This window comes from Rhinolophus ferrumequinum, chromosome 9, assembly GCF_004115265.2.
Source record: "Rhinolophus ferrumequinum isolate MPI-CBG mRhiFer1 chromosome 9, mRhiFer1_v1.p, whole genome shotgun sequence".
In the NCBI taxonomy this organism is placed as follows: domain Eukaryota; kingdom Metazoa; phylum Chordata; class Mammalia; order Chiroptera; family Rhinolophidae; genus Rhinolophus; species Rhinolophus ferrumequinum.
In genome coordinates, this window is record NC_046292.1 from 28,097,048 (window position 1) to 28,117,747 (window position 20,700).

General features: G+C 37.5%; 1 pseudogene; it reads right to left on the reverse strand.

Moving 5' to 3' along the window:
* Positions 1 to 16,654: 16,654 nt before the first annotated feature.
* On the reverse strand, positions 16,655 to 20,677 carry LOC117027054 (40S ribosomal protein S25-like; annotated as a pseudogene).
* Between the last annotated feature and the right edge of the window lie 23 nt (positions 20,678 to 20,700).

Here is a 20,700-nt window from a genome sequence, read left to right on the forward strand (position 1 = left end):
TTTCAATCTTACAGAATTGTACAGTTAACTCTTCCTGCGTGGAGTGTTTTTTACTTTCATTGTATTATTTCCTTATACAGTAGTTCCCCCCTTATCTGCAGTGTCGCTTTGTATGATTTCAGTTACCGACAGTCAAACACTGTCCAAGGATATTAAGTGGAAAAGTCCAGGAATAAACAATTCATAAGTTTTAAATTGGACACTGTTTTCTGAGTAGCATGATGAAATCTCTCACTGTCCTGCTATGTCCGGTGCGGGACGTGAATCATCCCTTTGTCCAGCGTACCCACGCTGTATATGCTCCTACCCATCAGTCACTTAGTAGCCATCTCGGTTATCAGATTGACTGTTGTGGTATTGCAGTGCTTGTGTTCATGTAACCCTTACTTTACTTTAAAATGTCTCATTTACTTCACCTCACCTCATCACATAGGCATGCTATCATCTCACATCATCACAAGAAGAAGGGTGAGTGCTGTACGATAAGATGTTTTGAGAGAGACTGCATTCGTGTAACTTATATTACACTACATTATAATAATTATTCTATTTTATTATTAGTTATTATTGTTAGTCTCTTACTGTGCTTACTTTATAGACTAAACTTTATCCTAGGTGTGTATGTATAGGAAAACACCTAGTATGTATAAGGTTCGGTGCCATCTGCAGTCTCGGGCATCCACTGGGGGAACTTATCCCCCACAGATAAGGGGAAGCTACTGTAATTTAGTAGTTAAGATTGCAGGTTCTGGAAAGAGAACATCTGGTCTTTAACACAAGTTATACAACTATCTGTGGTACTTTGGGCAAATTATTTCTCTTACTCTTCGTCTTTCATTTGTAAAATAGGGTCACTAGCAACACCTTCCTCATAGGATTGTTGAGAGAATTGAAAGAAATTACATGTAAAATGCTTGGTCCTGAGTTAGTATTCAATAAGGGATAACTACTACTATTATTGACCCAGGAGTAATTTCAGGGGTATTAATATCTTCAAGACTGTTTCTAGATTGTGGTGATGGGTGACAATATAAAAAAACTTGCTATTATAGCTAGTTATAGCTATTTTGTTTTTTCAAATGATATTCCTATTTTCATTCCTATTCTTACCTCAATTTTATCACAATCTCAAAAGCAATGGGGCCTTTGATTACTTTAAATATAATTTTCTTTATTTGAAAAGAATCATATAGAGTCCTACATGTGCTTTGTTTTCATTATTTTTTTTTCCTGACTACTAGCAAGGAGAAATATTGTTGCATGTATTTATTATTTGTTCCTCTTCTGCAAACCCTGTGCCCATTTGATTACTGCTGTTTAAGCCCTTCTTTAACAACCTATTCCTTAATATGTCTAATTCAGTCACAATAGGGAGTTGGTCTCTATCAGGGAGAGTTTCAAAGAGGCCAATTGTTTCTCCTCACAGGACTCAGTGTTCCATTAGACCCATTTTCCTCATTAGCCAAGAATCTTTTCATTAATTAGAGCTTCTCCTAGCATAGTCTTTCCGTCATAATATACCGGCAGCATTTTGCCTGGGGCATGCACTCTAAGAACAAGAAAGAGTTTTGAACACATGCTCCTTTCTTCTTGACCTTTGTAACTGCTGCCTGGGTCTAGGAATTCTGCCAAGGTAAACGGTCCTCTGCTCTTTAGGAAAGCGCAGGCTTCTCAACCATTTTTGAGAGGCCTGCTCCAGGTAACAAATCCACTGCATGCTCACAGGATAACTCTGGATTGAGAAGACGCCCAATTTGGAGACAAGAATGCTCCAACTGGAAAGAAACCATTACTACCTTTTTTCTAGTAGGATAGTGTTCATTAAAATACAGAATGTTACAACTCTTATGGTTCCCTCTAGATAAACAGAGGATGACATGCAGAGGTGGGTAAGCTTGCCCAAAGCAGGGCCTCCTAGCTCAGGGTCTGAGCTCTGGCAGTGTGCCCAAAGAAGATCGGGCTCAGAGCTGACTCTCAGTAACCAAATTCATAGGCGTCTAAGCTTCCTAAAGGAGTTCTAAAAGTTCTGCTTGTGATGGTCGTGCCCTGAGAGAAGAGACAAGCAGTACAGGCATTAGTCATGTAGGAAAGGGGGATAGTTCGGGGGCAGAGGGTTGGAAACCCTCTAAGAGGACTGAGTGCACTGGGGGTGACCTCTTGCTGGATGCATCCTGCTTGTGCAGATGATATCCTGAAACCACAGGTGACTCAGTGGCTTTTTCCTTCTGAATACACAACAAGATGTTAGCTCAGGAAGAGTCTGTGGTTCGGAAGGGGCCGCTAGCAGCACTACCAGTCACCTCCATCCTGAGGGCGAATACCGTTAGGAAAAGGATGAGTAATTGGGAGAATGAGGTTATTGATGCCATTGCTTATTCCTTTGTGTACTGGTGCCCAATAATTATTTCCTCCTCTTATTAATAGCCGCGTGTTAGGAGGGATCCATTCAATTGTCCCTTGTGGGTGGGTTAAGAATTGGAATTTCTTCTATCCTTAATTCTCCTGGCTCACACGGGAGCCATTCAGAACAAAACAGATGCCATCTTATTAATAAATATTCTCTTTGATAAGATGCTCTGGTCCACTGAGAAGCAAAATCAAAAGCTAGTCCTAAAAAGCGCTGGGATGTTTAAAGCTGAGCTTTATTGGATATTTGCCAGAAACACTAGGCCATCAGAGTAAACAGAGTCTATTCAAGTGAACACAGTCAGTTATTTACTTAGAACAAATAAAAACTCTTATGTGTAAGTGAAATAGAAAATGGACACAGGATTATTTCACCAGAGGAGCAGTTACCCAAATGTGCAGACTATACAAGGTGATTGAACTACATAGAGACCAGCAATCCCTGACTGCTTTCTGGTTGCCCTCAGAGTTATTTTGATGCCAGCTGCCAGAATTTGATAACTCAACTATTAACAATAGCTGAAGGGCAATTTATAATAAGTAGAAAAACTGAATTATAATCTTTGTAGAATAATATGATTATAGCCATGGGGAGGGGGGAATCTATAGGTCAGAAGGCATTGGATAAGTGCATTAAGTTTTTAATTAGATTATGCAGACATACCACAGTAGGAAATTTTTGGAGAATGTAGCCTGTTGCAAGTACATCTTTTATTTGGCACTCATTACTTTTAAGGTCACCTCTGCCAGCAAATTAGAAGGTCAGTATACTAGGATTTTACCAGGGAATACAAGTTTCAACTCTATGCTGCCAACATCCGTTAAAAGTCTACGAGTGTTGTAATCAGTATAAAAAGTATTTTTCAACTACAAAATTAATTTAAAAAAATTAAAGCCTAACAAAAAGAACTTAAATTTATGGATGATTACATAAGGGACACTCATTCTTTAAAACATATTTTTTTGAATACCTACCATACGCCAGGCACTCGGCTGGGTTCTGGGGATACAGAAGTGAGCAGAAAAGAGTAGGCCTTGCCCTCAGGGGACCTGCAACTTAGTGGGGAGGCAGATATAAATGAAGTAACTATGTAGAAAATTATAAAATTACACTTCTGATCAGTTCTATGCAGAACAGGTATAGAAAGGGGATTTGACCTAGACTAGGAGGTGAGTGAAAGTTTTCTTAAGGAAGTCACACTTGAGCTGCGATCTGAAACATATGTTTACTTCGCAAAACTGGAGTTGGAAATGAACAGGGGAGCATTTTAGGGAAAAAAAGAAAAAGGAGTGGAAGGAGTAAGTGTAGAATCTGTCCCTCATGTTGGTACTCTTAACACCATCTATGCGTCAGATCAATATCACCCGAAGGCTGTATATTTGTTCGTAGTCATTAGCCTCCCTGGAGGCCCAGGATGAAGATGAAGACCAGTAATTATCACTAACATTTATTAAGCACTTACTATGAGCCATGAACTTTGTTAGAGGTTGTAAAGGAAAATCTACAATTCTCCTATGTCTTTCTCCTTTACTCTCACATTACCACCACATTTCACTTCACTTGACACCAGATGCGTGGGTTTTCCACACATCAAGCAATTATTCCACACCAGCTGGATGTTCTACAATTTTACTCAATTCTGATGCTATAGTGTCAGATCCCACAAGTTAAGGCCTCATTCCCACAAGACTGCCCGCCTCTTTCCAATGCCACTCACAAGCCCCAGGTTTTCACCTGTACTTCTGACCAACCAGCTATAAATTTGGGTTCCTACGACCCACTCCTTGGGTTCACTAATTTGCTAGAATGGCTCACAGAACTCAGGGAAGCACTTATGTTTATAGGTTCATTATAAAGGTACATTAAATAGGTTACAATAAAGAATATGAATGAACAGCCAGATGGACATACAGGGCAAGGTCCATGGAGTTGGGGTACACCCCCCTCCGGGCATGTAATGTGTTCACTAACCCAGAAGCTCTCTAAACTCCATACTTTTGGCATTTTTATGGTGGTGGCGTCATATAGGCATGATAGATCATTAACTCAATCTCCAGCCCCTCTCCCCTTCCCAAAGGATCGGGGAGTGGAGGCTGAAAGTTCCAAGAGTCTAAGCATGGCTTGGTTTTTCTGGTCACCATCCCCATCCTGAAGCCATCCAGGAGCCCACCCAGAGTCACCTCATTGGAACAAAAGACACTTCTCTCACTCAGGAAATTCCAAGGGATTTAGGAGCTCTGTGTCAGGAACCACGGTCAAAGACCAAATATTAGAACAAAAGATGTTCCTACTGCTCTTATCACTTGAGAAATTATAAGAGTTTTAGGAACTCTGTGCCAGGAATCCAGAGGCAGATACTGATACATATATTTTCTGTTATTTCATAGAAGTTTATAGGGATTATCTAAGTCAACAACCCTATGAGGATGAGCTCAATCATCCTCCATTTTCAGATGAAGAAACAGACATGAAGTTAAGGCCAAGGTGAGACAACAAATAAGAAATGGAATTTGAAGCCAGCAATTCTGACTCCACAGCCTAACCTCACTTCCATCTGTGACTTGCAAGTTCTTATGAGACTTAGGAACTCACAAGGCACAATGGCATCTTGTAGTCACAATTCGGAGGAATCAACTTTTCCAAAGGATTTTATATGGTCTAAGCCTGCACACCTTAAACCATTCCCTCCCAGGCCAGCCTCCCTCCTCCATCACAGTCAACTCTTATATGTATACCAGTAGCACTTAAGCAGTGGTGGTTAGAAGAGATTTTTGACCAGGAGATACAGAAAGGGGAAGCCATGTGATCTAGATTAAAAGATGTTTTCCTGGGGAGGTGTGGAGTTCCTGTTACCTTATCTTCGTGTGGTATTTTGGAATGTTGCACCATATAGCATCTCCCCCAAAGCCTCTGGAAAGCCCTCAGATGGACCCTCAAGAACGCCTGATACTTTCACAACAAGGCTATTTCTTCCCCAGTATCTAGCAATACAGAAAGAGAAGATAAATTCTAAGAACATTTCTCCAACTATTCTCCATACTCCAGAGGAGTTTGTAAAATATACTATTGAAAGAGAAATAAGAGGAAGAGAGATCGGGTCAGGGTGCCCAAGGACTGTAGGCCTCTGCATCCAAAGCTAGGTGCTTGGTTTTCTCAATGCATATGGTGCTCCGTTTCTATTTCTAGTGTATTTCATGTGCTCTTGCTGTAAGTTGCTTCAAATATTTTTATTTTTTTGTGAGTTTGGACACCAATAAATCTATTTAATAAGTCATACATTGTTGATATAGAAGCTTTTTTTTAACTTATGAGAGATGGACATGGTACAGAGAGACCAAGAGTAGGAGCCAGACCATTCTATAACATCTCTTACCAGAGTTTTTTCACTTATAAAACTGGGAGTGGGGAGTGATGGACTGAATTAGTTTTTAATTCTTTCAGCTCCAAAATTCTGTGCTTCTATGGTGTCAGATTTACCAGTAGAATTTAATTTAATAGTTTCCTATTTCTTTTAAAAAGGAACACCAATAAAGAGGAGAGCAAAGAAAACTACCATGTCTAAGAATTTACATTAAAAGTTGTAGGCAACAGTTTCATATTTAGATATTGAAAATACTCTTAAGTTTCAGTTCAAGACAATACGAATGTAACAAGCTAAGTTATTAGCTTGATACTGAGCAAAGCAGTAGAATAAAATAATCTTAAATTATTTCAACTCATGTTATAGATCAACATTTAACATGCTTTGTTGATTTTTTAACCCATTTCAAAGTAACCTATATTCTTGTGAGCTACCTAAGTTAATAAATTTGTCAACTTTGTATATATGATAAAGTAGATTTTAGTAAAACATTTTATATTAGATTAGCATATTTCTAAACGTTATTATAAAGTTCCTTTTTAATGTAATTCTTGATTATATTTATAATATGGAGGTAATTTTAGACTTTCTTCCAATTTGACAATTGACACACAGTTTACTTTGAGTTAATTATTTTAAGAAAATTCATGATTTAGCAACATATAAATTTAATAATGATATGTTTGTGGACCAAATATAGTACAAAATGAAAAATAAACAAAAGCTGCCTTCCTGACCCACTTTTAAGTTATCATGGATTAAAGATTAAGAACTATTTGATTCTATGTGATGAAATTGCTGATTGCTAAATAAGACCTGCCCAACTCATGGAAATAATTTAAAGTTTTTAAAATTTTTATGAGCAAAGATAAACTATTGCTTTTAAAGGTAAATTATTGCTGTAATTTGTGCACATGTGTACAAATGTTTATATGGGCGGAGTGGTTTTTGTGTCTACAGTTATTTGGAAAATTTGGGGGCAAAACCAAAAATGTACAGAGATTGATTTAATTAATTTTGTTAATATCTAAATTCAACGTGTTTCTCAAAATACAATCGACAGAGCTGGGCTGGGGTAGGCAGGCTGACTCAGTGCTTACCAGAATGCAATTTTATCTTTGAATTCTCAATATGAAAGCATTGAGATCCTGGGATTCCAGTTAGAGCTTAACTGGCTGTGCAATTCATCTCCTGGATACAAGCACAGTAGAGTAAGCGTACAACCTATGGATTTTCAAAGTCTTGTCTGTAGGTGAGAGCATACTGTTAACTATAATTTATAATGTGCAATTTGGATTTTTTCTTTTTAAATCTTGATTTAAAAAAAATCTTTTTGAAATTTGGGATTGGTAGTGAATACTGAATACCTACATGTATTTAAAGGCTTTGGAAATTATCAAGTTCATTCATTCAATTAATATTTATTGATTGCTACTATATGCCAGGCACTGCTCTAAGCACTTGGGATAAGTCAGTGAGCAAACTGGCCAAAGATCCTTGGGGTGCTTATAATAGGGAAGACAGACAACAGCAATAAACATGATAAATAAGCAAAGTAAATAAGGTTAGAAGGTGATATATAAAATGGAATAAAAACTATATGACAGGGCAAGAAGGATTGCTAGTGTCAGTGGGAGTGTTGTAACTTTAAATAAGATAGCCAACGTAGGTCTCGATGACAAGGGACATTTGTTTAAAGACTTGTCAAAGGAGAGGGAATGTAGCCATGTGGCTATTGGGAAAAGAGGCTCTTAAGCAAAGGGACTAATGCATGCAAAGGCTCCAAAGCAGAAGTGTGCCCAGTGAACTTGAGAACCAGCGAATAGGCTGTATGACTGAAGGAGAATGAGCATTAAGGAAAGTGGAGGGAGCTTATTTAAACACACCCCATCTCCTTCTCTTAGTACAGTCATGGCATGATTTTAGACCTTTCTTCTTAATTTAGTAATTCTAATCAATGTGGTTACGTATCTGTTTTATGTCTACTCAACAGCAGAAACATCTCTAGACTCCACATCTCGTAACGTGCAGACGTCAGCATTCTTCTCCACTTTCACCCCCAACACCTGTCATCTGTGCTTTTATTTCTATATGATCAAGATGGAAAGCATTTACATTCAGTCTTCTGTGCTTTGTCTATAACTTCTAAAAGTTGAAATCAACAACATAATATGCATATGTCAATTATTTTGACGTATTATTCAGAGCAAAGTCAAATCATGAATTATAATGTATATAAATTAACTATATTTCCTTTCTTGCTTAGGTATTTTTTTCTGTTTTGTTTTTTTAAGTTAAATTATTGACAAAGTGGTTTATGACACAAAAATGAGCAAAGGAGCCCATTTCCCCCCTATTGACAGGAAAAAGCCAAAGTAGGGTTTTTTTGGACAAGATTTCTCAGCCAGTGTCCATGGAAGTAAACATTCAAAAGGGAAGATGAAAATAAATGAAAAATTTTACTCAAAAATAGTAAACATAACAAATTTAAGATATATGGTAAATTATGGGATATCTCAATTATGGGACATCTCAATTAAGATTGCTATGAGTGAGCTAGTCTAGTTTTTTGATGTGATACTGACTTTATGTAATGTTTCAATATTTCAATGCTTCAATTCAAAAGTAATATTTTTAATTGAATGCATATTGTTTGTTAAGTGATTCTATATGTTAGTTCAAATGTCTAAAACTTTATCTTATCAGGTCCTTATGTACCTGCTCCTGAATATTTCTTTTTCATGTCCTTAGATGAGATCAATTTTGGTGAATTTGATATTGCTACTATTATCTTGTATCCATTAGCTATGAATATACTGAGTAAACTAAGAAAGTTAAATTCAGAAGTCTTTCAAGGACAGACCTTCTAGCCAAAGGAAATTAGTAGACAGAATAAATGTAATGGGAACAAGCTGCCATACATTGAAAGTTGAATATAAATGTTTCTAAAACTTTGGGCTGCATTGTAATTTAAACATATGATTTGATGTAGCCAGTTGTAGCATGGGTTGGTGTCTGTCAGTCAAAGACTAGAAGAAACACCACTTGTAGTCTATTGAAGTAGGGTTTATTGGCTCATTGCAATGAGGGAGAAAGGAAACATACGGTCAGTGGGGCATCTCAGTCAGAAAATGTCATAGAGTGTTTATTATAGAGTTTGAGCTTGGGGTGGATGTTTTGGAGGAGGATTTAAGGAAGCAGGGCTTTGCTTTGGATTGGATGCTTTCAGGAGGCCGGAGTAATTCTGTGATTGAGTATTTTAATAATTTTTATCCGGAAAGCAGAAGGAACAAAGCAAAGTTAAAGCTGTACTTGGTAAATAAGCAGTAGTCACTCAGATTATCCAGAAAAGGGCCATGTGCTGGGTCATTTTGTGGTTTAGACAACAGTTTGGGTTTTGTCTACTCAGATATGATTATGGAGCGATCTTGTTTAGTCTGCTTGTATCCTAGTCTGCCTCTGTTTGATGTTTGTGTTCTGTACAGTGTTTTGTGTTCAATGGAAGGTAACCATGGCCGAGCTCTGAGTACCAGACTGGCTCCTAGCTGGGTTAAGGCCCAGGTGTGGGTGCCAGGACAGCTCTGGATGTCAGGGGCTGCTTTTCTCTTTCCCATAATATTATGTATGGTATGAATATATCATGTATTAAAATTAAAAAGCTTACAATTCAGATAAGAAAATAATGAAAATTGAGAAATGGTATGTTGGAAAATGTAAGTACCATGGAAAAACAGCAGCATAAGAGGATTCAGGAATGCTGGAGAGGGGGAATTGCACCGTTAAATGATTTGAATTTTTATACAGAATTTTAATTTTTATTTAGAATAATTATTTGTATTAGATAAAAATAATGAGGTAGGGTTAAATTGAACTTATGAATCCGAAAGGCTTCCACTCAGCCAGGGAAATGGTTAGGGTTTGTTTTTGCCAGCGGACACTCAGTTGTCACTGAGAATGATACAGATGCAGCCCTCATGCCTAAATCCTTCACATTTAGTATCCACTAAAATCCTTTTAGTATCCACTAAAAGGAACCAGGGCTTCTAGGAGCGCAGCCAGTGCCAAATCTTTAGGCACTGGTTTCTTCCTTGTTTCTCTGGTGGGAAGCCGCAGTTTTGGGGGAATTTCATGTATAGTATTAGAGGAGGTAAACCGGGCAATTTGAGAATAAAGTTTTCACACCCAGGAACAGTCAAGCCATGACAAGCCGAATATTGAAATCAATGACTAATGAGCTGAAACAAGTTGATTCTATAAAAATGCCTTGAATCCTGGATAATATGAAAAGAAAAAGAGATATTAACAAAGTATGGTTAAAATATAATTGCAATGAAGAAGTAAATGATCAAAATATGTTTACAAACATTTAGAAATATTTTTTATAGATTAAGCCAAATTATGAGATATCTAAAGCTGTGGTCATGATTTGAGTAAATAATCATAAATTAACCCTATAAAGCAGGACTGTCCAATAGAACTACAATGTAAGCCACACATGTAACTTTGAATTTTCTAGTAGCTGCATTAAAAAAGTAAAAAACAGGTAAAATTCATTTTAATAATATGTTTATTTAATCCAATATATTCCAAATATTATGATTTTAACATATGATCAATATAAAATTATTAGTGAGATTTTTTTTCATAGTAAGACTTTGAAATCCAGTGTGTGTTTTACAGTCACGGCTCATCTCAATCTGTACTAGTAGCCATATTTCAAGTGCTCAATAGCCATATGTGGCCACAGGCTGCGATGTTGGACAATGCAGCCATAAGGACTCAAAAATGAGTTGCTTGGATGAAGAGTAACTGTGAAAAAAATCAATGCTTATCATCATAACAAGTTCCTCATATGTCCAAGTTGTGAAAGAAAGGTAAAATGTACCTAATAAAGGGGTGGGCTTCATAAGAAATCACAGAAATACCTGTTTATAATGATACCCAACATTTATTTAGCACTTTCACGTGCCAGACACTGTACCAAGAGCTTCACAAAGGTTACCTCATTTACCTTAATCCTCACAACACCTGATAAGGTAATAATAGTGGCTGATATTTATATAACATTTTCCTAAACATTTTGCATATACTAATACATTTAATCCTCAGGTAACCCCATGATGTAGTTTCTGTTTTTATCCCATTTTAAAGACCTGAGACACAAACGGATTAAGAGCCTTATCTAGTAAGTGCAGAGCCAGAATCTATGTACACACGTTGTAAAAATATACATTATTTATTTATTTTGTCTCAGAAAGAGAAGGGTCATGTTGAGGGTTTGATTTCAAATGTATTAATGGAACATCATTTTATACTGCTGAGTGACAGTAGGCCATAAAAGATGTGTGACTGTGTAGTACTTGTTAAATTTTTCTTCGTGAATAAGATAAAGCAATCCTATCAAGAACTACTAAACTCCTCCTGGCTCTGAAAAGGCCTTTGAAACAAACCTATAAGAGATAAGCTCTGTTTTTTGATGTAATAGTCCTTTGGGAAAGTAGACCAGTACTGAGCTTGCTCTCTTCTGGGTAGAAACAGGGAAGAGAGATATAAAATGCTGAGTCTAGGGCTTTTCATCTTTCTACATACAAGGATCTAGTACCGTTAAGGTATGTCTCAAAGGGTCCTTAATTTTACACCTGTGGCCAGTCATTACCATTTTAAGGATAACCTTGAATTTTAAGAATGTGTACCATATTTTTATACACAAAAATATTTTTAACACTTCTTTGTTTTATAGAAAAATCCATCCTAAATTTCAAAAGGAATCTCAAGGGACCCCAAACAATGTCAAAAATTTTCTCGTATAAATGTCCAAACCTGTAGAGATTTTTTTATAAGAACTTATTTGAGCCAAAACTGATGGCATTTCCAAGAAGCAAGATCTCAAGATCTCCTGAGAAAGACAGTTTTGCAGTTGTTTTTATACATTTGGAATTAAGGAGGGAACATAAGGAAGATTATAGGAAGGTGGGAGAAAGCAAGGCAGGGATTGAATTACAGGATAATTAACAAGATTAAATGCTCCCTTGAGGGTGGTCACACTTCTGAGGGGTCTGAAAAAGAGGCATGTCAATGGTGTGTTAACCTAGTTCACAAAAACATTGGATAAGTGTTACTTAAAGCAAAGATAGACCTTTCACTAATATATATATAGAATATATATTAAATATATTATACTAGTAAATATATGCTTGGGGTGTGACTACACACCATGACCTCCCCAGTTAGAAATATATGATCAGACCACCCTGTGAGGTTACTTTTAGTTAGATTTATTACAGCGCCCCTTTTTTGTCCACAAAAAGAACAAAGTTGTAGGTCTCACAGTTCCTGATTTCAAAACTTAATCCAAAGCTATATGTAATCGAAACAGCATGGTACTGACATAAAGACAGATACAGGCCAATAGAATAGAGTCCAGAAAAAAATCCTCACATATGTGGTCAAATGATTTTTGACAAGAGTGGCGAGTCTACACAACGGGAAAAGACCATGCTGGAAGCTCTAGGGAAGAATCTATTCCTTACCGCTTCTGGTGGCTGCTGATATTCCTTGGCTTGTGGTTGAATCACTCCAGTCTCTGCCTCCTGCTTTATCATTTTCTTCCATGTAAGCTCACTTGGCCTCTTTCTTCAAAGGACACTTGTGATTGCATTTAGAGCCCACCTGGATACTCCAGAATAATCTCTCCATCTTAAGATCCTTAATCACATCTGCAAAGATTCTTTTTCTGTACACAGTAACATTTACGGGTTCCAGAGATTAAAACCTGGTATTTGTGAGGGCCAGTATTGAGTTTAACTGCATCATCATTCTTTGAGCACTCCTTTCTTTAGTGAGGAAACAGTAAGATTTTTTTACTGCCCCAGTCATGGAATCAGCCATTTCTCCAAAAAGCTCGTGTTCCTTCTTAGTGAAGAATGGTATTTTGGAAGTCAAGATGTAGATGCTAGGTGTGCTCCTTGCTTTTAGGGTATCCTTCTTATAGGTCCTTTCAGTAGGACAAAGAAATAGGACATCAACTAGGAAATATATGTATGGATACACATACATAAAAACACAGATATTATGTGGGTTCTAATGTGTGGGCCTGGAGTCAGTTCACAAGGGCTTGCAAAAGCTGATAGTTAAATATTCAGGAATTCTGTGAACAGCATAATAAATGAATAATGAATATAATTTCAAATTCAATTACTACTTAAATTAATTTAAATAATTATGAAAATAATAAAACCTATGAAAGATTGAATTTTTTTTAAATTGGCTCTATTGAGGTATTTACATATGATAAAACACCCACTTAAGTGCACAGTTCAATGAATTTTGACAAATGTGTACACACATACAACCATGACCACAATCAAGATTCCATTTCTTGATTGAATAGGAACGTCTGATAGAATTAGAATTAATATAACATTTCCGTCACCCCAAAATGTTCTATGTACCCCTTCTCAATCAATTTCTAGCTCCCACACCTGGCCACTGGCAACTACTTAAAAATTACATTATCCTCTATTAATGGATTTTAAATATATTTACACACATTTAATTTATTAACAGATTGTCTTTATTTTATTATTAAACCAAAAAGCAAAGCACTGTCTACAAAAAAAGTACATAGTTTGTAGACATGTTCTTGTTTCAATCCATTTTTTCTGATTCTCTATTATTAAGGAATAAATTTTCACTGTGGCATAGGGGAAAAAAGTGAAAAGGTTGCTTTATTTTCAAGAACAATAATAGCAGTTGCCATTTACTAAGTGTCTATTTGTACCAGGCACTATATTCGCACTTTACACGAATCCATTTCCTCATTTGATCCTCACAACCACCCTGAAAGGTGGGTATTTATTATTATCTTCATTTTCCATGTGGCTCAAATACCCCTGACCTCACCTAAGGATGGTTGACAAAGGTATCAGACATTTAGCAATATCCCAAATCTCCAAGCTCTAATCAGCCCACCACATGCTTAAGTAGCAGTAAATCCAGGTTTTCGGTGAGGTCCCCTCCCTAATTCGCAGAAGTAACTGGAACGACCACTGTCATTCTTCTGCTTCAGAATTGCTGACCTTTGTCGAAGTCTGTGCTGCCCTGTCGTAGCCCACTGAACTTTGCATCTGTTCATGCCAGAGCTGGCCCCACTGTGTATGCCGGGGCCAACCCTTGCAGGGCTGTGCTGGAGCATTCCTCTCTCGCCACAAAGATCCTCAAACATTCAGGGGATTCAGAATCCACTCCCTAGAAACAAAAATCCTCTAGGGGGCAGTGTAGATTAACTCCTTAGGCCAACCTAACACCGCACCTCTGCCCCCTTCTGTTGCACGTACTCCTACAAGGAAGAAACTTAAGGCTCAGAGAAGTTGGTCAAGATCACCAGCTAGTCAGTAGCAAATTCAATCTAAGTCTGTCTGAACAATGACTGCTTTTCAGTCTGTTGGGCAATCTTCTTGACCCTTCATTAGATTGAAGGGAAAACGACACAGCAAGTAAATACCATAGTACTTAAATACATACGGAGCACCTCCTCTGTGCCAGGCACCAATCTATGAAGTGAACAAAAGAGAGAAGACAGCCTTTGGGAGAAGTGATCTTTGGGAAGAGTTAGATCTAAGTGAAAGCAAAAAGAGATTTTGCTGATGATAGCCAGTGAGGTCCATGCTTTATAGCCCATTCAGTCACTCTTACATTCAGCAAATATTGATGCTTATTGTGACCTGGCACTGTGTTAGGCCCTGAAATGGAGTGGGAAACAAGCAGACATGAACACTGTCTGCAGGTTTACAATCTAGTGTGTGGGGGGAGGGGAGAGTTAAATAAACAGATACTTAAATAGTTACAGAATGTGGTAAATGCTATGAAGGAAGACAGAACAGGACGCTAGAAGAGAGAAAAGCAAGGAACCTACTTTAAGAGAAGAACTCTGAAGATAAAGAAGGAGCTGGACAGGTGAGAATGTTCCAGACAGAGAGAACAGCAAGTACAAAGGCCCTGAGGTAAGAAAAAGATTAGCATTCGAAGGACTGAAGGAAGGCTAACATAGCTGGGGCCCCCGCTCATGACTGGATGATACTGTCTCTTAATTCCACTTAGTATAAATGCAGGGGAGTTCCAGGAAGAGGTGACAAATTGAGCAAAGACACAAAGTCAGGAAAACTGTGTATAATGGGGGGGTGAGGGGTGGTAACACGTTTGGGGAGCTAGCAAGGACCTCTGTGCTCTTAGGAATAGCAAGTGATGAGTGGTTGATCTTCGAAGCCAGGCTGAAGATTTTTATTCTATTTGAAGCATAAAGGGGCTGAACATCTTTAAGCAATGGAGATAAATTTAGGAGGATAAACCTCAGGGAGTGAGTGGGATGACCTAGAAGCAGGGATACCTGCTGGGTATCCATTAAAACATAGAAACAAAGCCGCTTTCCCAGAAAGGAACACTAAGCTCCTTAAGAAACAATACTCCTGGGGTCCACAGGAGAGGGCCTGGGAGGGTGTGCTGACAGTAATGGGGGCTAATCATTCAAAAGAAGGTTCTGGAGTAGAAACACTGTTCCCTCACCTGGCCACTACTCTCACCCTTCATGCTCTCCTCAGACTTTTAGAGGACATTATACTGTGTTATCTGTATGTTCTCATTCCCTGGGCATGAATAAGTGGAAATGGGTCAGAGAAAAGATGGATGGAAGATAATTTCCTGAGGACAAATTAATAGGATTTGGAATCTAACCTGATTAGATTTCTAAGAGGTGAAAGAGAGAATAGAAAATAATTATGAGAGAAGCCTGCATGTTGGAACGGGGGTTGATTTAAGATCTTCTAATTCCCTTTACACCAATTCTAACCTCCCTAAGCAACCTTCTCATGCTAATTTTGTTCCCCAAACTAACTTTTCTACAGGGATGCCATTATATTTCTTAGGGTAAATTAGTAAATTGGGCTCTTGTGACTTAATCACTATGTAGGTGAAATGATAGAATCAAGTTTCTGAACTTGCAAATAGAAACTCTAGCTTAAACAGCTCCTTTCATGATACACACTCTGGGTCTGTCCTCTGATCACTTTGTCACTCACAGGACAGTCATGAGAATAGATTGTTTCCAAAGTCAGTATGTGCGGGGGTCTACAATAAGGGAAGCTAAAGTTAATCCTCTGAAACTGAACCTCATAGAAGCAATAGTAACAATATTTATGGAGTGCTTAGTATGTGTCCGGCCTTTTCTGGACACTTCACATATATTTTATGAGAACCCACAACATTTCTATGTGATACATGTTATTATTATGCCCATTTTAAGATGAGGAACTTGAGTTTCAAGGAAATTAAATGACCTAAAGGCACATAACTAATAAACAATGGAACTGGGATTCGATCCCAGCAAACTTGACACCAGAACTCTCTGCTCTTTACCTATATTCAGATGAAATGCTACAACATAGTAGGCATCCACAATCACTATGTAGGTGAAATGATAGAATCAAGTTTTGAATCTGAGTAGATGACTCTTCAAAATAAAACTACCCTGAGTTGTTACTTGTAAGTGTGTTATTGACGGTGTGTTGAGAAATCCCCAGGTTCAATCAAGGGGAACTGGGAGTATCCTTAAAACTGGAATATGACTAAAGAAAGTTGCAAATATATTAACCATATTGGAACTTCTGGGAAAAAAAGAAATACAAAACCCAGGGACTTCTTTTATTCATAACACGTTTCCATCCCTAGATAGGACAGTACCTGAAATACAGTAGACTGTCAATGAATATATGTTAAACAAAGGAATAAATTCCACTCAACACTGCCCTACAATCTTCCTGTATATATCTAGTCAGTTTTATTTCCTATCTCTTTCTGAAACAACTCTAACAAAGGTTTTTCTCCTCAAATGTCTAATGTTGCCTCTCCTCTTCCACCTCACTGTCAGCTAATGACTTCATCTCATACTTCACTGAGGAAAGAACAACAAAACCCTAGGAAGTACCTCCCGAATCTCCAATTACCAAATCTACACACCTACCTGCATCTATACCCATATTTTCTAAACAAAAGAAAAAGAAGTGTGTCTCTAAGAAATTTTAAAAAAAAAAGGAACTGTGTCTCTAATTTCTGTCCTAGACAAAACCTTTTCTTGTATTCTGGATGCCATTTCCTCTTATCTTCTCAAGGACTTTTTCCTTGCAGTTCCCCCCGCCCCTTTTCTGTGTCATAATTTTCCCGTTTTCCTCTGCATACAAGCATACTCTAAAATTTTCTTGTCTTTAAGAATTCTGTCCAAAACCTCATGTGCCCTTATAGCACAGCCCCATTTTTATGCTTTTCTTTCACAGGAAAACTTCTCAAAAGGGTTAACTTCCTCTCCTTCCCTCCTTTTTTTTTTTTTTTTTTTTAAACGATCTCACCTTGAGTGAATTCTTCAACCCTCTCCAGTCAGGCTTGCATACCAGAGATCCACAGACACTTCTCTAGTCAAGGTTATCGACAAACCCATGATGTCATACCAGGAGATCCCTTTTCTGTCCTCATCTTACCCAAACTATTGTTAGCAGTCTGCACAGTTGACTGTTCTCTCCCTGCCACTGTCTTCTTTTGTCTTCAGGAATATCACGCTCTTCTCGTTTCTGTTCCACTTCTGTGATGGCTCCTTCACAACATTCTTTGCTGGATGGACCCTTTCTCTGATGTGTCAGTTTTGGAGTGATCCTGGACCCTTCTCCTTTTTTTTCTGTTTGAGGTCACAAACTGTTGGCCCATCAACTAAATCAAACTCACAGGTGGACATGATATGGCCTGCAGTTTTAAAAATGGGAAATTATGTTTTAAAAACTGAATTTCCAATTTCTCTTGGAGGAGATCTAGAAGAATGGGATCTGCTTTCTCACATAGCAATAATTTGCTGGAGCTGAGCACCTGCTGCCTGGGTCCTTTCTTAATCAGGTCACTGTTTCCAAAATAATGATATCCAGCCTGCTTCATTCATTGAGGTTCCCTGCGTAAGACCTATGGGAATATGAGTTTGTGACCCCTGACTTAGACTTCCCCCACGTGGTCTCATCCAGTCCCATTTAAATACCATAAGATTTCAAAGTTTTTTCCTTCCTCCTTCCCTCCTTCCCTCCTAACAAATGTTGGCATACCCACAATATGCCAGGAACTATTACTATACCAGACTCTAGGGATACAGCAATGAATAAAACAAGTCACTCTACTTTCGAAGAACCTACCTTCTGTTATATATCAATTACATATCAGTATTAAAAAAAACTTAACTTCTAGCAAGGGGAGACACAACATGGTGATAATGTAAAGCCAATTAATGTGGAAACATGAAAGGAGAGCAAGGGGATAGAGAAGGTTATTTTAGATAGGGTCATGAGGGAGTGCCTCTCTGTGGTGATTCTTGAACCTGAATGACCTGAAAAAAGGGAGGGTTCTCCAGAGAGGAAAGAGGAGGTGCAAAAGTCCTGGGGCTTGTTTGTTTTGTTTAAGAATGGCAAAATAAGTATGGCTGGAGCCCAATGAGCGATGAAGCAGTGGAAAGTGAGTATGGAGAGGCAGCAGGGGCTCAACACAGGTGGGATTTAATGGGCTCTGGTAAGGATGATGGAAAAATCACTTAAATGTCCTGAGCAGGGGGAGTGATGAGACCTGAATTATGTTTTAAAAGGATTAATGTGGCTATTGTGTGGAGAACTGACTGCAGCAGGGGGAAAGAATAGAAATAGCTAGTCAATAGCTAGTTTTTTTAGTTTAAAAAACGTCATTACTTTAAACTAAAGATGGGAGGTGTTAGTGAAGGCATCTAGGAGGTAGAGTGGAGGAGGTGAGAAACGGTCAAATTTAAGATCTAGAGCTTGGATTAGGTATGGAGTATGAGAGAAAGAATGGAGTTGAGCATGACTTCAAAGTCTTTGGCTTAAGCAACTGGATGAATAGTGTGTCACTTACTGGGAAAGGAGCTGTTTTGGACATGTTTTATTTGAGATGCCTACTAGTGGATGTCCAAACGACATTGTTAAGAAGCTGAATCTGGATTTCAGGTCAGTGGTAATAGTAGCAGGTTCAATCTTACTATTTGTAGGGTCGGGAGCAAGAACACAAATAGAGGCTCACATGTCTTAACTCTTTAGAAGTTATAACCAAGCTAATAACACACAGTTAGATAAAACGTTCTATCCTTCTACATTGATAAATATACCGTTACAACAATAAAATTGAAAAAGACACATTACAAAGCTGTAATTTTTATGACTGAATATTGGCAAAATATGAAATATGACTGAATTTAATTATTGTGCATGTCTGGGTGTTATATTGACAGGCCAGTGATGTTTAGATAAATTATAAAGTATAATTGATAAATACTTACATATTTATTTCATACTACTAATTTTTCTTGCCTTAGCAAAATCACTACTTAAAAATTTTTGTAATAAAATTTTTCATAGTTTGTGTCTATGGTAATAATGGGCTAAAAAGTATTTAAAATAAAATGTAATTTATTCAAAGTGTACAAAACAAATATATTTTGATACAAAGTTAAATTGTAAAATGTCAAAAATTGTTTTTCCTGTGTTTTCAGAAGTTATTTTCATCTTAAAACATTCCAATATGATAATTAAGATGAAAAATAGAAAATACAAAAATATCAAAATTTTAAATCAAAATTATATAATAATGCTGAAAACAAATTTAATTTTTAAAAAGTAAATTAAGTCTTATTAAATATTTTTATACAAATAAAATTATTCCTAATGCTAGCATTCATTGTTCATCTATTGGTAATATAAAGGATCAGTATTGCTCTTCACCCATGTTACATCTCAACAGATATATATGCCTATAAAATGTAAGGGTCATAGGAATGATTTAATATTGCAAAATTTTGTTCAGCCACCATGGGAAATGTTGTTTCAGAACCATAAATTGGAACATGAAGAGAGTCAATTTAAAAAAGGAACATTCACTACTACTGGGAAACAATATTTGATTATGCAAGAATATATTGCATTTGTACTATCTGAGAGGAAAGGCACGACAAGTTAATTTGTGTTTTCTCTTACCTAAGCGCTTCTGCTGTTCACATTCTCTTGGCACTTCAAAGCTGTTCTTGTTTCTCTTAAGTGGCACAACACAAAACTTTAAAGGCATTAGGATGCAATTGCCTTTTAGTTTTTTTATATTGTGGTAAAATGTGCCATTTTAACCATTTTTTAAGTTTATAGTTCAGTGGCATTAAGTACTTTCTCATTATTGTGCAACCATCACCACCATCCTCCTCCAGCACTTTTTTGATCTTCCCAAATTGAAACTCGGTACCTATTAAACGATAGCTCCCCATTCTCCCCTCCCCAGCTCCTTGCAGCCATCATTCTACTTCCTGTCTCTATGATTTTTGACACTGTAGGTACCTCACATAGGTGGGATCATACAGTATTTGTCTCTTTGAGATGAATTTATTTCATTCAGCATAATATCTTCAAGGTTCTTCTATAGTACAGCATGTGTCAGAATTTCCTTTTTTTCTGATTTAATAAAGTTTTATTTTTCAAAACGTACAGTTGGTGGGACCTGTTGTTCATGCACTTCACCAGCAGCTGGGGCAGCCCCACCCTTGGTGTTTCTGGTGTAAATGACTTGAGCTTTGTGCTTTGAAACTACTTTAATAAGTCCTTTACTAAGGAGCTCCTGAAGGGCTGCCTTGGCCAAGGAACCAGGATCTTCAGTCTCTCAGAGACAACAGCTGGGGTTATAAGCTTATAGTTGGGAACTTCCTTACAGAGTTTGTCATAAGCTTGTCCCAAACTTTGCCCTTGGATCACTTCTTTTTGGCCTCACCTCCAGATTTGTTCACTGGATCTTTCTTTCTTGGCCGACTTTCTGGCATATTTCTTCTTCTTGTCCTTGGGCGGCATAGCGAAGCTGGGAGAGCTTCTGA